This window comes from Idiotropiscis lumnitzeri, chromosome 19, assembly GCF_059441095.1.
Source record: "Idiotropiscis lumnitzeri isolate Australia: NSW breed Sydney's pygmy pipehorse chromosome 19, RoL_Ilum_1.0, whole genome shotgun sequence".
NCBI lineage: Eukaryota > Metazoa > Chordata > Actinopteri > Syngnathiformes > Syngnathidae > Idiotropiscis > Idiotropiscis lumnitzeri.
This window is the reverse complement of record NC_142409.1, coordinates 4,129,105-4,151,349: the sequence shown is the minus strand read 5'-3', so window position 1 is coordinate 4,151,349 and position 22,245 is coordinate 4,129,105. Positions and strand designations below refer to the sequence as shown.

The 22,245-nt window shown below is 40.1% G+C and overlaps 1 pseudogene across 1 annotated transcript in view; it reads left to right on the top strand.

Moving 5' to 3' along the window:
* Window positions 1-6,258: 6,258 nt before the first annotated feature.
* LOC148318182 (uncharacterized) overlaps window positions 6,259-22,245 on the top strand; it is a 77,387-nt pseudogene continuing 61,400 nt past the window's right edge. The window contains exons 1-4 of the transcript XR_015839963.1: window positions 6,259-6,280; window positions 6,628-6,631; window positions 6,947-7,067; window positions 9,093-9,272. The product of XR_015839963.1 is annotated as an uncharacterized LOC148318182 (transcript). The remainder of the gene's footprint in view (window positions 6,281-6,627; window positions 6,632-6,946; window positions 7,068-9,092; window positions 9,273-22,245) is intronic.

The following is a 22,245-nucleotide window of genomic DNA, read 5'->3' as shown; positions in this document are numbered from 1 at the left end:
ATGCACATATTCATTCGGTCCATCTATATTAGCGACTGACCTCGATGTGTGCCAGGTCCTCTCAGTGCAGCTGCAGTGGAATATCCATTTTTATGTTTGGGGGAAGAATTTAGTTTGGCAAGAAGCACACGTGTCTCTAAGATTTATTTCGATTCTAGAATTCATTTTTTTAGGTTATGTGCTTGTAGCAATAAACAAGATTGAATGAGAAAAGGAAGCTGCGTTTATTATTCAAAGCATATACTGCGACTCAGAATTGTAAAAACATATATTTGTTGACTGACACATCAGCATTTAGTAAGGCGTGACACATTTTCAATACATTGTATATTTTCTTTTGTTTTTGTCTAGTCGGGAGTTTAGTCTGCCTTTCATCTATGTGGTCTGCACTCGTCCCATTTTAAAAGGGTGTCTAAATTCTTGCTACACTGACACACACGTGCAACGTAGGGGTGTAACAAAAAATGAGTTGAATCAAAAATTATTTTTTTTTTATTTAAAAGACGCGATTAAATTCCACCTAAAAACATGTATCGAGTCATCTCTTATTGGAGATATACATCAAAGGAAACAACACATTTACAGTACTGGTAAGTTCATATATATGTAGGTAAAAAAAGTAATCGCATTATACCCTAATGAGCCTTACGGACGGAATCAAATCGTTCCACTTTCAAATCGAACCATCGTTTTGCGCTCCTCATACAAAAAACATTGACTCGTCTTTTTAGGTGAGATGCACACCCCTGGTACAAATAATGCTCAAATACTTTAGAAGCACTAAAACTCCACAGAACACAAATCCATGCACATACATGCAAATGCACGCATATACATTCGCGCACACACACAGTGACTCATTGCTGCCAGTATTGATTTCCTTTTCTCAGAATGACCCCTGTCACCACAACGATAGAGTGCCTGATATTTCACCAGTATAGCACCGGTTCGCTCTCTTGCTCTCTCTCTTTCACACTCCATCACGTCATACTGTTTCTCATTTAATTAATACCTTTATTTCAAATATATCCCGTGCGATATTGAGCCCAAAAAATCCTAAAAAAGAGTTCTGAAGTGGCTAGCTAATGAGTCCACCTGAGATCTCAGAATCGCAAACTGAGAGTCCTGGAGCAGTTGGCAAAAGAAGAGTGGGCCAAAATTCCAAAGTTGTAAGAAACGTGCTGAAGGTTGTAAGAAGCAATTGTTATTCATTCCAAAGAGTGTTCTACCAAATATTATGTTGAAGGTGATGCCATTGATTTTTTTTTCCCAGTCCTTTTGTGGATTTCTGTGTGGAATGATCACATTTGGCTCATTTCTTTTTGCTTTTTTATTTTGGGTCACTACACTGCAAACAAAAGGAATAAACTTAACCAGGATCATGGATGGATTACGTCTTCAAGTGATGCAGTCTTTTCTCAGTTCATATGAGCTCAGGAACTCACATTTCGTCAATCATCGCAAAAGACCAATAGGCCGCGGTGAATCGATGAATCGAATCAAATCTTTTGAACGATTCTTTTTGATGAACTATTCTAATGATTCAGTTCTCTTGAAAGAACTTTCATGCCCATCACTACTACCTAATCCCAATTTCAGTTTTTTTTTATTTGATTTAGTTTTAAGTGCTGAGAAATCACTCTTTGAGGAATGTATCACATTGTAATTTGTGTCTTAATTTAATGTCCTTCTCACACTATCATCCTGTTGCCGCTGTGATCAAGATGCTAAATTAGAGCAATTGGACCGGGGCAGTGCAGTTTACACCCGAATCCCCGCGCGTGCTGTCAAGCCTGATTTCACATTACAGCACCACAGAAAATCCCATTCATTCCCCTGAAATGAGCAAAATTACCTCGCTGTCAGCTAACCTACAATGTGAATTCTCTTTGCTTTTGAACAGTTGCCCGTGGTTGACCTGCCGACTTTGTTCTTGCATCGCTTTGTTGGACCGTCCGGAAAGTATGTATTCTCCTTCCGCTGGATTGTTAACTTCAATGTGAAACCGCATACGTACAGTACATGCACACCAACACAAATCTCCCCATGCAATGACAGAGGGGGACAGTAAAATTGTCCTTAGGGACTGACTCTTTCTCCTCAGGGAGGCTGAGCTCCACAGCAGATAAGCGCATCAGCATTCTCCCCATGGCAATATGTAAATCCCTAAATGATGTTTCCCACCACCACGCAGCGCCGCAAAAACCCCTAAAGACTTGCTAGGCCTCTGTTTTAGACCCCCCTTCGAGACGGTGATTTTATTAAGTTTCACACTAAACAAGACAGCAACAATAACTTTTCACTACTCATGTACTTGAGATATAGATTAACATAACTTTTAAATGTTTTGCTTTGCATTTAATTGCTAGAAATTCGTTACTGAGAGCAGTTTTAGTTGTATAGGGGGTTTATTTAGAGGTGATTTGTCCACTTAATGCAACATTGCGAGATGATGATCCATTTGTATTACCATGCCATTGTTTTTATGAGCGTGTTATTAAGCCAAACTCAAAGGCTGGTGCGGATCTTATGAGGAAAATGTTTAGCTGATTTGATGTCATTACACAAAAATGAACATACCATCCACTATCTTGTGCCATCAAAAAATAAAGAACATTCTGTGTCCTGTTGTTGAGAGAGTAACCAGTGGGTAGCTTGACAGCCTACAGTGTAGCCAATTAAAGCTTCCATCCAAATCAGGGTTGCGGCGTACGCAGTGTGGCGCCCATCAAGTTTTGGGCATTTCTGCCATATTTGAACTGGGGGGCATAATGGATCTGCAGTCAGCGTGCTCGCTGTCAAAGACAGGGGAGGGGAGGGGATGTCGGGGGGGGGATTTACATCTCACCTTGAGCGCTTTAAATGGCTGCACATATAGTAATAATAAAATAAATGAAATGAGTAAATCAGGTCTCATGAAATGGAATGACAGGCAGGTTGAAACAGCGGGTGAGTCGTGTGTGTGCGTGCGTGCGTGTGTGTTTCTTGCCACCAGCGTCAACATTAAACACATCAGATTGAAGCCACCCTCTAGGGTGGCATCACTCAGCCAGGTGTGTGTACTTACGTGCACGGCTGTGTGGTGAAATCCTCCGTCTTTTATCTACTCTTCCATTCCCTCTTTTTTTTGTTTATCTACATTTTATTTTTATATTTATACTTTGCATTCAAATGGTGTAACAGAACACACACACACACACACACACACTGATCTATCAATGTATTGATGTGCAAGTGAGTGAGTGTCATTTTTCTTGCCGCCCCCATCACTTTTTATTATTTTTTTAATTTCCTTTAGTAAAATCTCCCGGAGAGTTTTTGTAGTCATCTTGAGTGCTATTTTTCCTTAACCAAAAAAGTGTTGGAAAGTGGAAAGTCAGTCAGAGAAAAAAAGCTTTGCTTGAATTCATAATCTCACATGGTAAAGGTAGACACGCGCGTGACTTTGTTTTTACCCCCAGACGGCACCCCTTCTAATTTTTAAACTCCCAATAATTTGTTTTGCAAGTTTTCCACTTCCTCCGCCCGCTCCCTGTCGCTGCCACGTACCTCTCTCTCAGGACAGGATGCGGATGTGTCTCTTTTTCACCATATTGACTTTCCCAGGTCAGGCTCCTCTTCCCCCTATTAGCTCAAGCTAACTGATCAATACCCGGCCCTGTGGTAGGCTTGTGTGGGGACCCGTGCATGCACAACGAGCAGGATACAACCACTCTCCCCATTGCATGATCTCATAACTAATAATCAGATCATATCCATAATGTTACAGCTGACCTAGCCTGTGCTACAGCGGCTCTAATGACTACATCAATCAATCATGACTGCTTTAGTGCATACTTCTCCGGAGATGCCTCCTCTCTCAACTCTTCTTTTCCTTCCCTGCTGTTTCCCCAGTTGGTTAGTTGTGACATGCGGCGATGCGTCGTGAATAAACAGCTGCCAGGGAAGACGGGAGGCGGAAAAGTTCATGTAGAAAGATGGAGAGCCATGAACGACAGAAGGGGCTCCCGGGATCGGCAACAGTTAGGTCTGTAAGGGTGAGATGTCCGTACGTTGGCTATGTATTTCTATGGATGTGTGTGTGTGCGTGTGTGTGTGTGGCAGCGTGCCAGGCAGTGCCATCTGGCTGCTTGACAGCACTCCTCTCATTAACAAGGAGGTTAATTGCTGTGGCAGCACCCAAGCTGAGTCAAACATCACCCTAGGGAGAGGGAGGCAACAGACCATCTACTTGTTTGTGTGCACACCTTCACGCGTGTGCGTCTTTGTGCCAATAAAGTGGGCAGGAGAGTACTCACACACTTAAAAAAAAAAAACCTGTTGTACCTTTAAATGTAAAGTGACAAGTGAAACATACAATTTTTGTGCAAGTGGTCCCCGCAAACCATAAAAACATATATGCGTGTGTGTTTAGGTGTGTTCTTGTCCATACAGTATACGTCCGTCTACATGAATATTTCTGTTCTTATGAATTACGCCCTGTTGTTGTAATGGTGTCGAAAGAATTAGGTTTACGAAGCCAATGTCTATAGCCCTGAGGGCAAATGCACACACACACAGCGAGACACATGCTTACACACACTCCCATACACACAAGCATGAAGAGGGCAAGGGCAGTGAGGAGCAATTTGCATGTTATTACTGCATATTCATGACAAATTTTGTTAGCTTTTGCCTAATAGGGCCGAGTGACAGGTTGAGAAATTGAGAGCCCGCTTTAATAAAACACAAATACACACATACACGATCACAAACACATGCACACACTCATGCTTAGCGTCTTCTGTGTCACACAATAATCATCATGACACCCTTTCATCTGTTGTGGTATTGCAGCATTTTTTACGCACAGCTACTTTATTATAATGACAATATACATATAGCCTCATTTGTTGTATGCATAATTAGTAACATACGGCAACTCTTATGATCACAGCAGTTGTGGCATTCGAGGAATGCATGGTTAATAAACAAGGGTTTCAAAACTCCAATTTTTAGGCCAACTTTTGCTTTAATCGAGCATGCCTAACCGAAAGTTTTTATTGCCGAGTTGTAATTGAAACTATAAATACCTTTCAAAAGACCTTTTTGGTCGCCAGTCGTCAAACAAACTCACATGCCATTGTTATTGTTGTGTTTATAAAATAGGAATCTCGTAAAAAAAGGCAGCGAATATCAAATAGTATTGATTGTACTTCATTTAGATTAAAAAAATTTCCTTTACTCACGTCAGTCTGTAAAATGGTGGATTACAAAATTAAAATACATATATATTGTTAGAATTAAACTTTTCATTTTTTTTCCCATATTCCTTAATTGGCTATGTTCAAGTACAAATCGATTAAAATTGCAACTGAACAATGTTTCTCCCGCACAATACATATATCCTCCTGTTGTTCCATTGAACACAGTATTTGTTTACGTCTTGTTTGTTTTTTTTTGTTTTTATTCTTGAATAAAATGCTCTGCAAAAGTGATCACTCAAAAAAAGTGCACCTTGTTGTGATAGTCTGATAGCAAATGCGAGCGAGACGCACAGTTTTCGTTTGAAACAGAAGCAGACTGTAATCTAAAGTCATCTTTGGCTTTCACGCCATTTGACTGAAAAGTTTGTTGTGCCGAAGTGAAAGATTTAACTCTCGATGCTCTCTATCCACACTCTTGTCACTTTTGTCAAACGCCGCCTTTCCCTCGCTGCTCGGCACCAACGTGCAGACACGCTTGATCAAATGTGAGTTTTAACATTTTTAATGTGCGCAAAGTTTCATCTGAACAGGCTAGTAAATATCAAATTTGGTGTGTGCGTGTGAAAGAGAGAGAGGGAAAATGCGCATGGGATTGTGTATGCATCTTTATGCCTGTGTGTTTGTGATGTGTTTTTTTTTCTCTCCTTTGCCATCTCGGGTGTGTGACAGCTGTCACTGGTGACTTAAGGAGTTTTCTGGGCAGAGTTAGCATATTTTTACAGTTGGGACACACACACACACGCACACAAATCAGATCTAGTTGCCATCATTTGGTGCAACTTTAACATCTTTTTGTGCCTTGTGAATTAAATTTAATTTCAGTTGTATTTTAAGGCCATTTAAAGGGGAAGTCAGCACTAAAACTTCTTTACAAAAATCCAAATTACTATTTTGTTCGTGGAATATGAGTTAAGAAGTAAAATCCGCCATTTTTGCACATCTGCGGGGCAGTCACTTTGCCATTTGCTGTTGACTGAAAATGACATCAAAGTTGCTCAGTTAACAACCAACCATGCGGCAGCTTCAAAAAACAGGTGAGCCATGATTGGTCGTTGCCCGAGTCCCGAACAACTGTGATGTCATTTTCAGGTGACAGAAAGTGACAAAATGGCCGCCCAAGGAGATAGCTAAGGTGGATTTTGCTGTTTAACTCATATCTCACAAACACAATATTAATCATATTTTTTGGAGGGTGTTGACTTCCTCTTTAAGACCTTTTTAAGACCACCAAACCGTTATTGTTATTGGTGTAATACTTGAAAAAAAACTTCTTAAACATACTGTATTAGACTATTGGCGACATAGGTTTACACTGATGGGCCTCATGGTATTCATGCGCACATTAATAAAATCTAAATCTTATTTTGATTGACACTTCCAGAGAGGTAATTATTTTAGTCTAGTCTAGTGTTTTCGCCCCTCTTTAGGTTAGCCAAATGACTATCTTAAAAAAAAAAAAATGACATCAATACAGTCAACCAAAATTGAGCTTTATTGTGTTTAGAAAGGTACGTTTTGGTGTAGTTCTTGTGTTGGCTCTCATTTTACGGAGATAATGTTGGCGCCTGTTAGTCTATAGTACATATTGGACTTTTTTTTTTTTTTAAGATTATCGGACATAGTCATTAAATTGAATTGTACTCAGTGATACAAACCTCAATTTTAAAAAATGGACAACTTGCATGTTTATTTTCTTACAGCCCTGGTTCTCTGATGCAGAATATTTGTGATACAGAGGATCCGATAACCTTGGTACAAACCCAGCATACAGTGTTTGATGTGGCCCGCAAGTCGAGGGAGAAATTGTCGCAAAATGAACAGGTAACTCACTTCCAAATTAAGATGTACGACTCCACCACTAAAACGATGTCAATGATAATTTCTTTCTTTACTGGTATAATTTGAAATCTGCATTCAAAACGACAACAGTGCGATCATTTTTGGCAGATTTTCTCGCACGTTGAGTTTGACTCCAAGATTAACTGACTTGTTCTGTTGTCGTTCCTGTTTCAATGTGCTTGTTATTGTTTAGAAGTCTTTTCCTTTTTTTTTTTTTCTTTTTACGATATTGGTTTGGCAGCTGTGCTCGAAGCGCTCCATGTGCAGCCAGGTTTAACACGAGGTTAAGGCATGTGTGATGAATTACCGGCGTATCTCCGCGCTCCGGGTAACAAGCATGGTGGTGCTGAGCTGAGGTGTTGCGAAATTATACCTACTGCTGGTTTTATTGTCTTCTGTGGCTTATGGTTCGTTTAATTCTCACAGGCTAATTTTCATCACTTTGGAGGCCATGTTATTGACACCAAATTAATTTAGTGGATATTTAACCGACATATGTCTCTGAGTTGTCTCTGTATCAGTGTGGCTCAGACTTGATACTTGAATGTATGTTTGTGACCCCAATCGTATTGGTTCTTTATGTTGATTGAGTTTGTTAACTCTTTGTGTTATTTACTTGGAATTGAACGCTGGAATTTATTCTGTTAAAAATATTTCAACAAATGCTTGAAAGGTCAAAACATGTGCCACACTGCATCGCTGGCATTGGCTCATGGCCACAGATAAGTGCAGTTAAAAAAAAAAAAAGACTTTTGCCCTCCATTTTGCCTGTGATTCCTCAAGATACAATTAATCAGTTTAACGAGCAATTACTAAATGATTATGCCTATCACTAGTAATAAAACACTTCAGTCAGGGATGACAAATTTTTGACTTGTAGCTTTTACCCAATGATTTATAATCACAACTCGTGCCGACCATGGAAACGCTACAACCTTGAAGATGTTTTCAGAAGCATTTTACCAGGAAATCGTATGACTGTGTTTATTCTGGATTATTTTCCAGTAAAATGAGCATCGCATAGGCTGTGCAAATCTGTGTCTTATTTTCTACTGAGTTTGAAATCCATCCATTATCCAAGCCGCTTCTCCCCACAAGGGTCGCGGGGGATGCTGGAGCCTATCCCAGCTGTAGACGGGGTTGTCAGGTTTAAATGCCATGATGCCTTTTTTAGACTGGGCGGGGTACACCCTGAACTTGTTGCGAACCAATCACAGGGCACACAAAGACAAACAACCAATCACACTCACAATCACTCCTAGGGGCAATTTAACGCGTCTGATCAACCTACCATGCATGTCTTTGGAATGTGAGAGGAAACCGGAGAACCCGGAGAAAACCTGCACGGGGAGAACATGCAAACGCCACACAAGAAGGCCTGCCTTGAGTTTGAAAATCAAGCAATGGAAAAACAACTTACCTACCCAACAACTTACTCGTTAAAAGCCTAAATTCTCATGAGACTAGACTCCCTTCAAAAGCATCAACTTTTGTCTGGCCTTTGAGCACATCTTAAAAAATTTGAAAATTCACCAACATGCTGCTTTTCTTTGCGCGGAGCTAGAATGGGGAACCTTTTAGCCCCAATTAAAACAACTTCATATCCTTAACAATGCAACCGATGCAACTTGAATTCCTCGTGGTATGAAATGTTTTCATCTGCATTGACATGAATAGCTATCATCTGCGCAATGTTTTTATTCCTCCGCCCACACTATTATCCAGTTGTGTAAGCATGCATGTTTATTTGTTGAGGCATTGCATTCCGCAGCTTGACCTTGCGTCGCCTGTGTCAGTCTGACAGAAAACCACAGTAACATTCGAAACTGTGCTTAACTACATTATAATCGTAACCTTTTTTTTCTCTGCAGCAAATAGGCAATATGCATAAAAAAAAACATTTTTCATTTTCTGTCTATCATGCATTGTCCCCAAATAGTTTAGTGCAATTAGCATCATTCCGCTGCGTAAGGATAAATAGTCCGCATATGTATTTCCATATTTTAGGTCACAAGTCCTGTGCTTGAAGGCGACGCGATGTTGGCACAGTTGCAGAGCGAGATTTCCTGTCTGCAAAGCCTCCAGAAAGACAACATGAAGGAAATTGCTGAGAAAGACCTAAGCATCACTAAACTGCAAGCGAGCATTTTGCTGCTGCAACAGGAAAATATCAACACCCATGCTCAGGTGGGTGCAAGCAAGTCGCTTGAAAAACATTTGCCTTCCTGGACTATGGCTCCAGTTGGTGTCTCGATGTTTTAAATTAGTTCCACACGACCTCTGTTATCATTTATTTTCTGTCTGTAAGCGTAACTGAGACAATAAGCCAAGCAGGTTGGAGATAAGGTCCTAAAAAAGAATTCTAAAAGAACAAGTGGCATTTGAGTAGATGTGGACGGCAGACCTGCCAAATGTTAACTCATTCAATCCATATAACGTGTATATATAAGTTTTCAAAATTGTAGTCCCCGCCTCCCATAGACGTATTTATACGTCTTAGCCTTTTGCGTCAGAGCTCCATGTTTTTAAATCTTTAGAACACAATATTTCTAGGCCTTGCAAAATCAGTGAAAAGCCAAAAAAAAAGCACTGTGATTGAGGTGTTTCCTCTTGCGAAAACGGCTGGGATTAAATGAGTTAAAAACTGAGCTGAGAAAGCATTTAGTTAGAGTGTGCAGGTGAACATATTTAAACAGTAAATAGATCCGGAGACATTCACCAAAATGGATGACAATGTGTAAATGAGGCCGCGAATTAGAGCATTCATTCTCCTCAGCATCCCTTCATTTTAATTGACTTCCAGGAAGAAAATGAGTAACTCCATCACAAACCGAGGGAAGATCATTTGAACTAATTAAAGACCAACATGGTTTTCCAATTACAAATTGATTAAAGTTGTTTAAACTTGCATCCATGCCGCATCTCCTGTGTGCTGTTATCTCCCCCCCTCCCACCTCACCAAGTCTCCAACCTGCTTTATGTTGACTTTCTTTATCTTACGCAGAACGCAATAATGTAATTTTTGTGCTTTTAACCCTTGGACTGCCAAAAAACATCATATTTACAATGCTGACACACCCGTGAGTGGTGGGGGAAAAAAAAAAACAGCAAAACACTTCACCTTAATTCAGACCTCAGACACAAACCCCCCTCCCTACCCCCCCTTTCCTTCCATCCGCCATCTCGCCACAACCGCTTCAAATTAATCTGCAAAATATTGATTTGAGGAGCACAGGAGCGGCGGGGTGGGGGATGGGGTAAGGGTGCACGATTGCGGCCGCATATTAATAAGAACGGGCCGCTCTTCATCTCTCCTCTATACTTTAAGATTCTCATATCTTCATAATTGATTAATGTTCCTTTGTGAAGTGGGAATGAATAATACATTAGTGGGCCTGCTGCACCCTCAGGCTGATGAGAAAATGTTTAATTTCAGTAAATGTAACGCTCCCTCTCCCGCTCCTTCCCTCGCTTTCATTTTCCCTCTCTGCTTATTTGTGAGTGCTGAAGTTTGTTTGTGAGCTGAACACCAGAGGAGTGCTGTGGATTTGCTTTTTTTTTCACCCCCACTGTTGCCTTGAAGGGTATGTTAAGCATCAGAAACAAAAGACAGCAAGTTGTCTTTAAAAAAAAAAAGGGAAAAAAAGAAAGGAAAATAAATCACCCCACGGATGTTTTTTTGCACACGTTGCATCAGAATGCATCATTAATTTCTGCTGTATCAGGCGGCAATCAGTGGAAACATGCAAGCAACCTGCCACTAACCTCTTTAACAGCTTGGAAAGGTGCTAGAAGGGTGACAGGCGCGATGTTGTGACTGGCGCCGGTGCTCATCTGGCTGACAGCACTAATTTATGCTAAACAGACGGCTAATGATGATGATGATGATGATGATGGGGGATTTGAGAGCTTCAGCAGTGAGAGCCAAGCGCTTGTACAAATGTGTGTGTGTGTGTGTGTGTGTGTGTTGTCTTTGCTGGGCTCAGCGGGGGCATCTGGCACCTGATGGCGAGCATCTGTGTACGTTGAAAAGACAAACTATGAAGCGAACACGCAACACCCACAGGTCTCACTTCATGCCTACTTAGCGGCGCCTCATTTTCATTTGAACGCACACATGTGATGAAGGGGTTCAGCAACCGGGCTTCATCTATGCGCACAAATTGAATAAACAAGACTTATCTTTTAACAAGGATCCTAATTAGTTATGCTAATGAGCCTAGATAAGCCAATTAACCTCACGGAGTGGTTTTACGTGGGTGTGCCTGAGAGCATATCAGAGACACTTAAGAAAACACATTTCCCTAATTAGCGTTCATTGACATAGACATGCTTTTATTTTTTTTTTCATGTCTTTATTGTTCTGTTTTCGAGGGTATCGTAATAGGCTTTCCACACTCAAAGAAATAATGAATAGGAGGATATACGCACCCGTCTACCCGGCTGCCAGTCTTTGCAGTTGGATCCACACGGACGTGTATATTTTTACAAGTTTTATGGTAGATTAAACAGAGTGTGTATTTTTTCAACGCGTGTCTGTCTGTTCCATTAGTTTATGTCTTTGGAAGTACAATTTGGCCTCAAGTTCTCTCTGTTTATTTAAAACCTTCAGTCTGCGCTCCCCTCCTAATAGTGAGCCGTGTTTCCTCTCGTTTAGCTTCACCACTCATTATGTGGGCCATGTGGAAGAGACAGTGTTTAGAGAAGTCTCGGAGAGGGACAAAGTTGGGAGGGAGCGAGGGAGGAAAATGAATACGAGCGAAAGCCAAGCGGAGAGAAAAAGACTGGTAAATGACTGGGTGACTGAAGGGCAGAGAATGTAAATTGTCTTTGAACCTGACCACAGCTTCTTGTGCGTCCATAATGAATAGTGAGGAGGGAGGGGGACGTTGCACAAGACGGTCTTTGTTACACCGATGAAAGGCAGCAAGGACAGGAAGTCGCCAAGTTGTGCGGGTGCCTTAAAGCTCCCAATTTGCTCCAACCTGCACCGCACTGCACTGGCAATGGAGGTGTTTTAAAATAATTGAATGTATAATTTACGGGAAATTGCGTGAAAAATGTAAGTAATATAATAAGGTTAAAATGGACTCGTTTCCAGGATCACTGCACGATGTACTGCACAAATACTGCAGACGTTCTGTGGTAAAAAAGCAAGGCAAAAACTATGTCGAAGCTCCTGCGACCAAAGTTGTCTCATTCGAAGATGAAGAAGGGAATTTGATACTAATTATGCTACTCATGACAAAAGACTCCACAGAGAGCAACCACACTCTTTGAAATTTATTTTCATATTGAGACAACCTAAATGGATAACTCAGCTATTGCTTTTGAAGTGCTTTACCTGCACCTAGGGAAGATAAAAGTCGCTTTTTTGGTCACGGAGAAAGTACACACATTCATATTTGTCCATAGGGTAAGATTAGTGCAGATGCTACCTAAAGAGATTAAAATATACACTATACTCTCTATTTCTCCAGAAGTCGATTCAAGTGAAATAGCAATTTAAGAAAAGCATATTCCCGTGAGGATTGCATCCATACCTCTTAAGGCTCTTTTACTTGCCTTGACTGAACCACTTATGTAGAGTCTGCTCGGCATCAAACCCATCGTATAGTTGCCTTAATATGGATTGTAATCAGGTTACCCAAAATGATAGAAAACATACAACTCGGTCTCTTTTGATATTCGTTTCTGACTCATAAAATCCCTCTGCTTTTATTTTGGTACTTTTTCTGTTGTAGGCTTTCACCTTTGGGCAGTGAATGCGTTGCCAGCAGCTAATAACCCAACAGCCGGCCGGACCTGCTGTCTTTAGAGACACCAGATGGGAATGGACTGGCCTGAATTCAGCCGTCTTTGGTTTACCCGCACGCCGATTGGTTTACTCTATTTCTGACTTGACCATCTTTGATTTATCACCATTTGAAGCAACACAATGAAGAAGCCCCAAGAGTGAATTTGGGCTTGACTCACTGCTGAGACTACAAGATAGTTTCTCTTGTGACCGAGTATAGAGATTTATACTTTGGAAAAACAACGAGGAGGTCTTTTTGTGAGCTACACTTGATGAGCAGTGAAGTCAATATAATTTAGTGGAAATTCAGCCTGGCTTTTTGATGTTATATAAATAGCGCATCATTAGGTCATATCAGTTATCAGTGGCGAGATGTACAGCCCAAAGCTTGCATTCTACAGTGAGGAGTCTTGAAATACTTTGTGCAGGCCTTAAACGGGTGCAGGAGGCTAATATCAGCTCATGCTCACATCAGCTGAGTCATCTCCTCCGTGTCCTTGGCTTATTAACCGATTTAAGGCTGATTAGATCAGTCGTGCGCAGACATGCACTGACACACGCACACGCGTAACGCACCAAATTTGAATATCAAAATGGAATTGGTCCACCGGTGAAAACTAGATTAATTCAAAATGTTTGCATCAAGGTGCAGGTAAAACAGATGAGCGTGCATATTTTTTAATGCACCTTGCGGCGTTTTAAGCCATTTATGACATTAACTAATGCTCATGTTATGCAAACACACTTTTGCAAGTCAAAGGCACTTATGGCAAGCATACTTGATGCTCCCTTTCTCCTCCTTTGCCTTGATTTGACTTCATGAGATGATCAGCAAAGCTATTGATTTTGCACTCTATATGATGAGCTCAAATGCGTATGGCATCTCCATAATAACATGCCACAATTCCCAAATGATGATGTGGCTGTGCCAGAGTGCTTTGCGCGCAGCAAGAGTATCGGAGTTTAGCAGACTTTATGGATATTCTTTATGTTCACCTTAACGCCAACGTCCTACTGGTTGTACTGTGTCGGTGCTCCACCAATGTACATATGCAAATTTGGATCTAAAATGTAAACCATCCAAGTGATGACTCAAGTAACTATTGTCTGGGACCGAATCCTCTCAACGTGTTAACTTCTCCCTTCTGTTGTCATGCCTCCCGCTAGCAGTCTGCACTGGGGAGATGAAGACACATTGGTGTTAATGAAAAGCCCTCCTAAACTCTCCTCCCCGCATGAATGTTTAAACATGCTTGTCATAACATTCATTCGCTCACACATGACAGCTAGCATCTGCAGCTGCCTCGCTCGCCCCTCAATATTTTATCACGGCAGCCCTCCAAGCCCCCCCAAACACACACACACTGGCACAATGGCTGTGTGTTGAATTATTACGACTAAAAACAGATTGTGTTCTAGACCAACTGGCAGCACACGTAATAATGGCTTGATTATCTCACATCTTGTAATAGCTCAACTAGTTGGTTAAAAAATAGAAACACGCGCATGCAGGCTAAATGAAGCAAATGTTTGCACATAGAAGGGAAGTAAATCTGTCATGGTGAGACACTATCGGCAAGCAATTTTGAGCACCTCAGAATTCAAATGTAATTTTAGGGAAAATATGCCCCTAATGGCTTACAAAATATTGATGTTCAAATTATTATTATTTTTTTTTTTGCGCAATACCAAACGATGAACTACTGTTATGCATGTTGTTTTATGCGGCATTGGTCAAGTCGTTGTGTGTTACATGTTACCTGGAATGAATCATTCATGATGATATTATTTATTATGCATATGGCTCATGACTATATTTCAGTGTCCAATAATACTGAAGGCCTAAATAGGCAACTCTCTGAACAGGATATGCTATTCAGAAGTTTTATAAATTGTCAGGTTAGCAGTCATGACCTTGGTGTCTGTCAGAATGGAATTCACCATGGTAACGGTTGGTCGGCAACCCTCCCGACACCCCTCATCACTCCCCACCACTTCTCACTGACTCACTGCCAATTTGATTGGATGCACAATTGAAATGTCATGCCTCGGCAACACACACACACACACACACTCACCGGACTAACCAGACGGAAACATTGGGGTGAAAGAACAGGGCACATCAAACGATCCAAAATGAGAGAAACCCGAGACAATAGTAATGCGGTAAAATGCTTACAGGCCTTCTAGCTGTGAATTTGAGTCGTTTCTAGCAAGAAATGGGTCCAATCTGAATATGTTTGAATCAGAGTTAGCAGGTTAACATGTTGTGGCAGAAGTACGCTCAGAGCGTCAATGTCGAGAGGCCCTCTCATAGATGCTGAAAGCAGAATCAAATGAATATCAATGTAGAACCAATTACCTCAGGGAAATGCTGTCTGTAGGTTAGCTTTGCAAGTGCACATGGCTCACCTTTAGCAAAGTGGAAGCAGACAGCACAGATGTAGATTCGTTTTTATCCCCACTAACAAGCCTGTCTGCCCAGCTCAAATAGAAATGTCCACGAGACATCTCCTCCCCCATCCTCACCTCATTTCACCTAGATACACAATGCTTTAAAAATATAAATATTAAGAATTATGGAGGGAACGTACGATGCAATTTTTGAGAATCTAAAGACAAAAGTGGGTTTAAAATTTCTGGCATATCTAAGGGGACAAAAATGATAAATTTTTGCTCTAACTTGCACTGCCATTGACTGACAGCCAACACACAAGTTAACTTGAAAGGCTTAAGCTTAAAGGGGAAGTCACCGCCACCCCCCCCCCAAAAAAAAATTGTATTTGCAATAAAATGTTCTACTCACCTTCACTAGTCGAAACATGACATTCTGTTTAATATTGAATTTGTGGAATATGAGTAAAGCAGTACAATTCTCCTGTTTTTAGCCATCTCAGGCGGCGGCCATTTTGTCACTTGTGTCAGTTGCTCAGGGCTCAGTGAACGACCAATCACAGCTCACCTTTTTTCCGAAGCTGAGCCATGATTGGTTGTTACCTGAGCCCTGACCAATTGTAATGTTTTTTGTTTTTAACAGAAGTGACAAAATAGCCGCCGCCTGAGATGGCTAAAAAAAACGAGTGATTTTCCTGCTTTACACATTTTTCCACAAATACAATATTAATCAGAAAGCTATGTTTCGACTAGTGTAAGGCGCATTGAACATATTACAGGAAATAATTTTGGGGGGTTGCCTTCACATTTAACTCTAAACAGGATAAGCATTATAAATTGAATAAATTAATAATACTCCATAATACAATTTAGTAGAGACGGTAGCAAGTCTTTAACGCTTCAGGAACGTTTGGACCAAATAAATACATTTGGACTATTAATTGTGTGTCTGATCGATTCTAGTCTGCTCCTCTAGCATCCCTTACGTGTCTGCAAGCCTGCAAAATATTTGTGTGGATATGTGTATGCAAAAGTTATTTTTAAAAATTGACAGTATTTCGAGGTCCCAAGAACAATCGTGCTATGCTGATGTGTAACCAGCCGAGCTAACCCACGTCGGTCTCCTCTACTGCTGATCTGCATAAGTGACCATGCCTTTTAAAGCCACTATCTCCTTCAAGCCCCTTCTAAATCAGTGTTAAAGCCATGATAATAGACCCCTCTGACCAATTGATTGGCCTTCATATGTTTACAGCTCACTTTAATTGCTTCAAAAATACCATTTATCAGGCTCGTGCATCTGCGTCCACACGACTGCAAGTGCGCAAATGCGCCTGTCCATCGACATAAAGGCCCATTGATTTATCAGCTTCGGGATTTGTCCCGTTCACCGTACATAAAATCCCTGCGTGTGTGCCGCTCAAAATGGGAAATGGCCCCATCGATTCCCTTAAGTTGGAGCCCAAATGCTAAAGATTTTTGGATAAGCTTTCTCATTACTTAAGCTGAAATCAATAGGGGGAGCATAGGCCTAATGAATGAACGGGCCACAGATCAGATGGGGTGTGCTCATCCCTGGCCTGTCCTGGTCGATGTTGCGTGCATGTGTGCGCGCAAGCTGGGGGAAACCTGCCTTTCTGATCACTAATCACAAAAAAAAATCCACCTCCAATGCCTGTTTGTCTCTTATTTATTTTTTGGTGCTCAATTAACCTCGTTAAGTGTGGTGAGGCTCCCGTGTCGCACACCTGTGCTTGACTTATAACGCGGGTGGAGCACAGACAAAGGATAAAATTGCATTTTGGACACATTTATTACATTTGTCCTCTTTCTTTAACATTGGGAAGTGCACTTTTTCATTAATATCACAGGTCATATCATTTGGACCTTCTTATTAAAAAAAAAAAAAATCCTGGCATATCTTTTCGAAATTCACTGATATAATTATATTTGATTTTGCATGCTCTATATTGCTTCCATCTACAGTTAATTATTTTAGTTTTGACATTTAAATGATTTTTTTTCAGGAAGCAGTATTTAAACCTTAATGAAAATCAGTACTGATGTCTGTGTGGAAGATTTATTTTCCGAATTAGCTATTAGCAGAATTCCACTCTCAAAGTGGAGCTGTCAGTGTATTAACAGAAAAAAAGAGATTCTTCTTTGCAAGGTAACAGCAAAATAAGAAATCTACTGAGTTGATATGCCGCACTGTTTTCTTTGCACTCAATTAGCTGATGTCCAACGTCACTTTTTGGCCTGAGAGTGTGGAATGAAAATTCATCATCAGGCCTCATCTAGCATCACACGCAGCCATTTCCCCATCGGGGTCAATCAATTTTGATCTTATCTTTTCATTCTTTTTTCTGAGAGAGGGGTTTAAAATTAGCTTGGAGAGAAGATAAGACACAAAATAAAATGACTCCACACCGCCGGCATCTACAAATAGTGTAAATTAATCCCCCGAACGGAGAAACAGCACACATGCAAAACTCTTTGCCCCGCATTTCATCCTTTCGACATAATAATAAAGCCCACGGTGTTGCGACGAAATCTCTGAAGTCTCTGGCCAACTTCATTTACTCAACATCTTTTTTGTGGTTTGGCCACCAGATGAAATTTCCTTTATTAATTGATTTAAAGTTGACAGCTGTGCTACTTGATTAATGATATAGCTGACAACGGTTGCCGGCTGTTGAAATGCTTCTCAGATGAATTAGCCATGCATGAATTCATTAAATTAGCGGGAGTATTTATTTATCTTTTGGGCTCTCACTTTTGTTCGGTATGAAAGCACACACAGAGACACACCAAGTAATTTTCACAAGCTAGTCAGTACAATGAGGTGATAAACAAACAAGTGCAATTACCGCACACAAGTCCGAAGTGTAACATTAATTCTGGTGCTAAACTTGAGACAATCTAAGGGAAGACCTGGCTGGTCCATAATTATTTTAGACTACTAAGGAGATGATCAAAGGGTTACCATGGTAATGTCAGTGACAGCATGTTCTTGTCTTTTTTTTCCCTTTGCATGATTAAAAAGTTTATGGTATGATTACTATCTATGCTTTTCACTAGTATTTTAAAATTCTGAAAAAAAAAATCACTGAATGGTTTGGTTCCTCAATAAAACATGGTGAAGCTGCATTTTGCCGTTATGCTGCACACAAATGGACTAAAATGCTAACAGAAGTGAAGTCAGACAGAATGTAAATGCTTTAAAATCATTGCTTTTTTTTTTCTCCTCACACCTTTGCTTTAGGTCCTCTAAACAATTTTAAATATTTTTCTTTTCAATATTTGAGGAAAATACTTTGATATCTTTACTTTTAATTGTTTACGTTTTCTGTTAATGCAGATGTCTTCAAGCCTGTTCCTCGAGGGCCGGTGTCCTGCCCGTTTTCCAACTCTCCCTGCTCCAACACACCTGATTAAAATAATCAGGCTCGTTATCTGGCTTCTGCAGACCTTGCTGAATATCTTTTATTTGAATCAGGTGTGTTGCAGCAGAGAGAGATGGAAAACAAGCAGGGCACTAGCCCTCAAGGAACAGGATTGAGTTAATGTGTTGAAATATTGTCAACATGCGTTTTAGTAATTCTTTTAAGATACTTTCGTTTTCTCTGCTTTGGTTTTGAATGTGGGTAACAGTTGTTTATAAGTGCTTGGTGGTGTTGTGTCTTTGCTTGTGTGAAGCACAGTGAGTTGCCTTGTCTATAAAATGTGCTATATAAATAAAACTGCCATGCCTTGCCTACTGCATACGGTTGATTTAAATATCATATTAATATCCGCTGTGTGGAGTCCAAATATCACAAATCATCCCAATTTCCAAACAGTAAACTTCCTGTCCCTTGCTTCCCCGAGCCCACCTCCAATGTGTCCTGTCTTTTAAACTCATAAATATGGAAAGCAAAAGATGATGAGATTCACGGACAAGAAAGGAATCAAAATCTATTGTTGCGTGTCCTTTTCCCCGTGTAAAGTTTGGATTAAATGTCACACATTAGCATGTGAACTTTTAAATGAGCTTGTTTGCTCTCACTAGGGTGGGGCATGTAAATACCCGTCTTGAGTATGGAATATGGGCTTGTCGAGCAGGGACTGGGGCGGCTGACTGGAAATGGGAAGAACTACGTTACACTACCAATTAGGTCATGTCATTCTGATGGCTGATAATTGATAGGCACTGTCAAAATATTTTTTTTAGGATCTTGAGAGGCCCTCACTGGCTAAACGCTCGGAATACAATACCTTCACAAAGTAGATTTAATAGGTATCTGGAAAGTTTTGATTGCTATCTCGTACTGAGAAGTGTTTGGAATGTGTTTTTACATTAGCAGCTATGGGTTCACCTTCCTGACATATACTTTACGCGTAGGAGTTACATTAGCCTTGTGGAGATACGCTAAGGAGTGCATGACATTTTTAAGTGATGTTCGGTGAGAAACAGAGTTTTGAACACCGTTCTCTGTTTTTCTATTAGTTTTTTTTTCATGCACAGGTGAAACTGTGGTGCACGTTACGACATGCATTTCTTTGTCAGTTTTGTTGTATTTTATTTGTTTACACAATATTTTTCATCCATTTGGTCAAATAGTTAATCCTGGGTTGGAGTTTAGTGCAGCCGCCATTTAAACTGACGCCATGTTTGCATGGGGAAGCATTTAGGGACTCGTTGTAAATACCAGTAAATATGTTTTTAAATATTTTCTGTAGAATATTAGAAAACGGAATATTAAGCGAGTTTACAGTTTGCATTGGAGGAATTTACTACACGATATATAATCTCATAGTTGTAATGATTCCTGTTTTGTTGTTGATTTGTAATATGAGATTTATTCTGTTATAAGAGAAGTTGGTAATAAAAAAAGTGACACTTTGTGTCATGTTTTGTCAGTATAGTCTCACAGTATTGCAATACTGAAATGATTTGTGAAACAAATCAGCCCTCTCTGGCCTATTTTTGTACCTCTTGCCTGTTTTTTTTTTTTTTTTTTTTTTAAGAAACCGCCACGCCAGTGGAAAACAAAAACAGCCAATCAGCGACAAAAAGGGAATTTCTCAAGCAGGCACATTTCTAGTGGGGTAGCTTTTCTGAAACAATTGTGGAATATCAACTGCAAAGGAGAAAGAAAAAAAGCCCATATCACTGTTGCCAACAATTGGGTGTGGCTTTGGTAAGTGATTCAGGCAGGGCAACTTGAAAATGAAATAGTCTCGCTCGCAGTCTTAACACTTCAAGCTTAGTCTGTAATGTCATCGGACAGAGTAGTAACTAATCCTCAGTGACGAATATCTCATGACCAAAAGTAAAATTGTATTACATGAGTCTGTAGTTTACTAATTTAATTGTTTTATGTTAAATTTTAAGTCATGTTTACAACTTTTTTTCTTTTCAAGTTAAGACTGTTTTCTTAAATGATTTATCAGTTGATATGAGTTGAGTGTTGAGTACGGCAATAAAGATCCTGTAATCCTGTGGTGCATTGACGCGACATGGAGCTGCATTTACCAATTTCCGTTATGGCTGGTCACATACGTACGACTTTTAATAGTGCCCCAGAGTGTTCAGACTGAGACACAACGTAACCGAAAAGCCTTGCGCTATGGGCTATTTTTAAGTGAAATGTGAGCCAAGATTGTTAGAAAAACATTGTTTGATGTTAAAATCAGTCAGACGTTGAGACTATAAAATAGAAGTGTTGTATTTGAATGAAACATCCATCCGTCCATTTTCTAAACTGCCTACCTGTGCTGGAGTCTATCTCAGCTGACTTCGGGCGAGAGGCAAGGCACATGCTGGACAGGTTGTCATCCAGTTACAGCGCATATATAAACAGACAATCATCAAAACTGAAATTCATTCCTGAGGACAATGTTGACTATTAAATGAACCTAAGGTAGAGCTGGGCGGTCAGGAAAAAAATATCATAATTATTTTGTTGCTTTGGATCTATGTGCACATTCAAACCATTGTCATATTTATTTTATCTTACTTTGTTTTTCTTTTTTTTTTTTTTTCGCAAGTCTTGGGACTGACTGGGCTCAAGTGTAATATGTATTTCATTTCATCATCACCATGTGGAAATGAGTGTTCCGACAATAAAAAGCACAACGCTGCTTACCACATTCATCGTTTTATCGTTTTATTGTACAGTTTTTAAAATCGGCAGAAGCCAAAATCGAAACCGCGGTAACATTTCAATTATTTGCCCTAACCTAACTTGCATGGTGTGGGATTGTGTGAAGAAACCAGAGTATTTAGAGAAAACCTGCACATGCAAGATATGCCCCTGCAAACTCAACATCTGAAGAACCGCTAACCTCAGAACAATGAGGTGCCGTGAGTAAAATATGTGCAAGAAAAACAATTGCAAGACATAACGGCAAGTGCCAGAAATGTTGAGTGAACAAATGTGAATGCTTTTAATCTGAATAAAACTGATCAGAATAATAGCAACAATAATAATAATAATAATAATAAAATACCATGTGTTTTAGATCTCAAAAGGTTCACCCAAAGGTTTTGACTATGTTTAAATTGTGCACCACAGGTTCATAGTTATATGCATAATTATGTTTCCCTGAATCGATTTATGCTTCAAACCAATTCCAACAGAACATAACCGAGCTCCCATATCCAACTCTGCATGAGTATGCATCAATATCTGCGCAAAATATTTGATTGTAACAACCACTATTCTCGACCTGCACATTTTATTTTTCTTCATTGACCGCGATCCGCTTTTGTTTTAAAATGCGGGGCCACGTATTTATTGTCACAATTTCCTCCCAGTGAAGGGCTTATGTCTGTAAAACACATTAAAATCATAATGCAATCTCGGCTAACCCGGGAGCAACGTTATTGTTCCATTAAACCTGGCGAACAAGCCAGCAGCCCAGCCTGTTTATCAATCCAATATCTCATAATGTGCTCTCTGCCTGGTCATTTTGAATATAGAA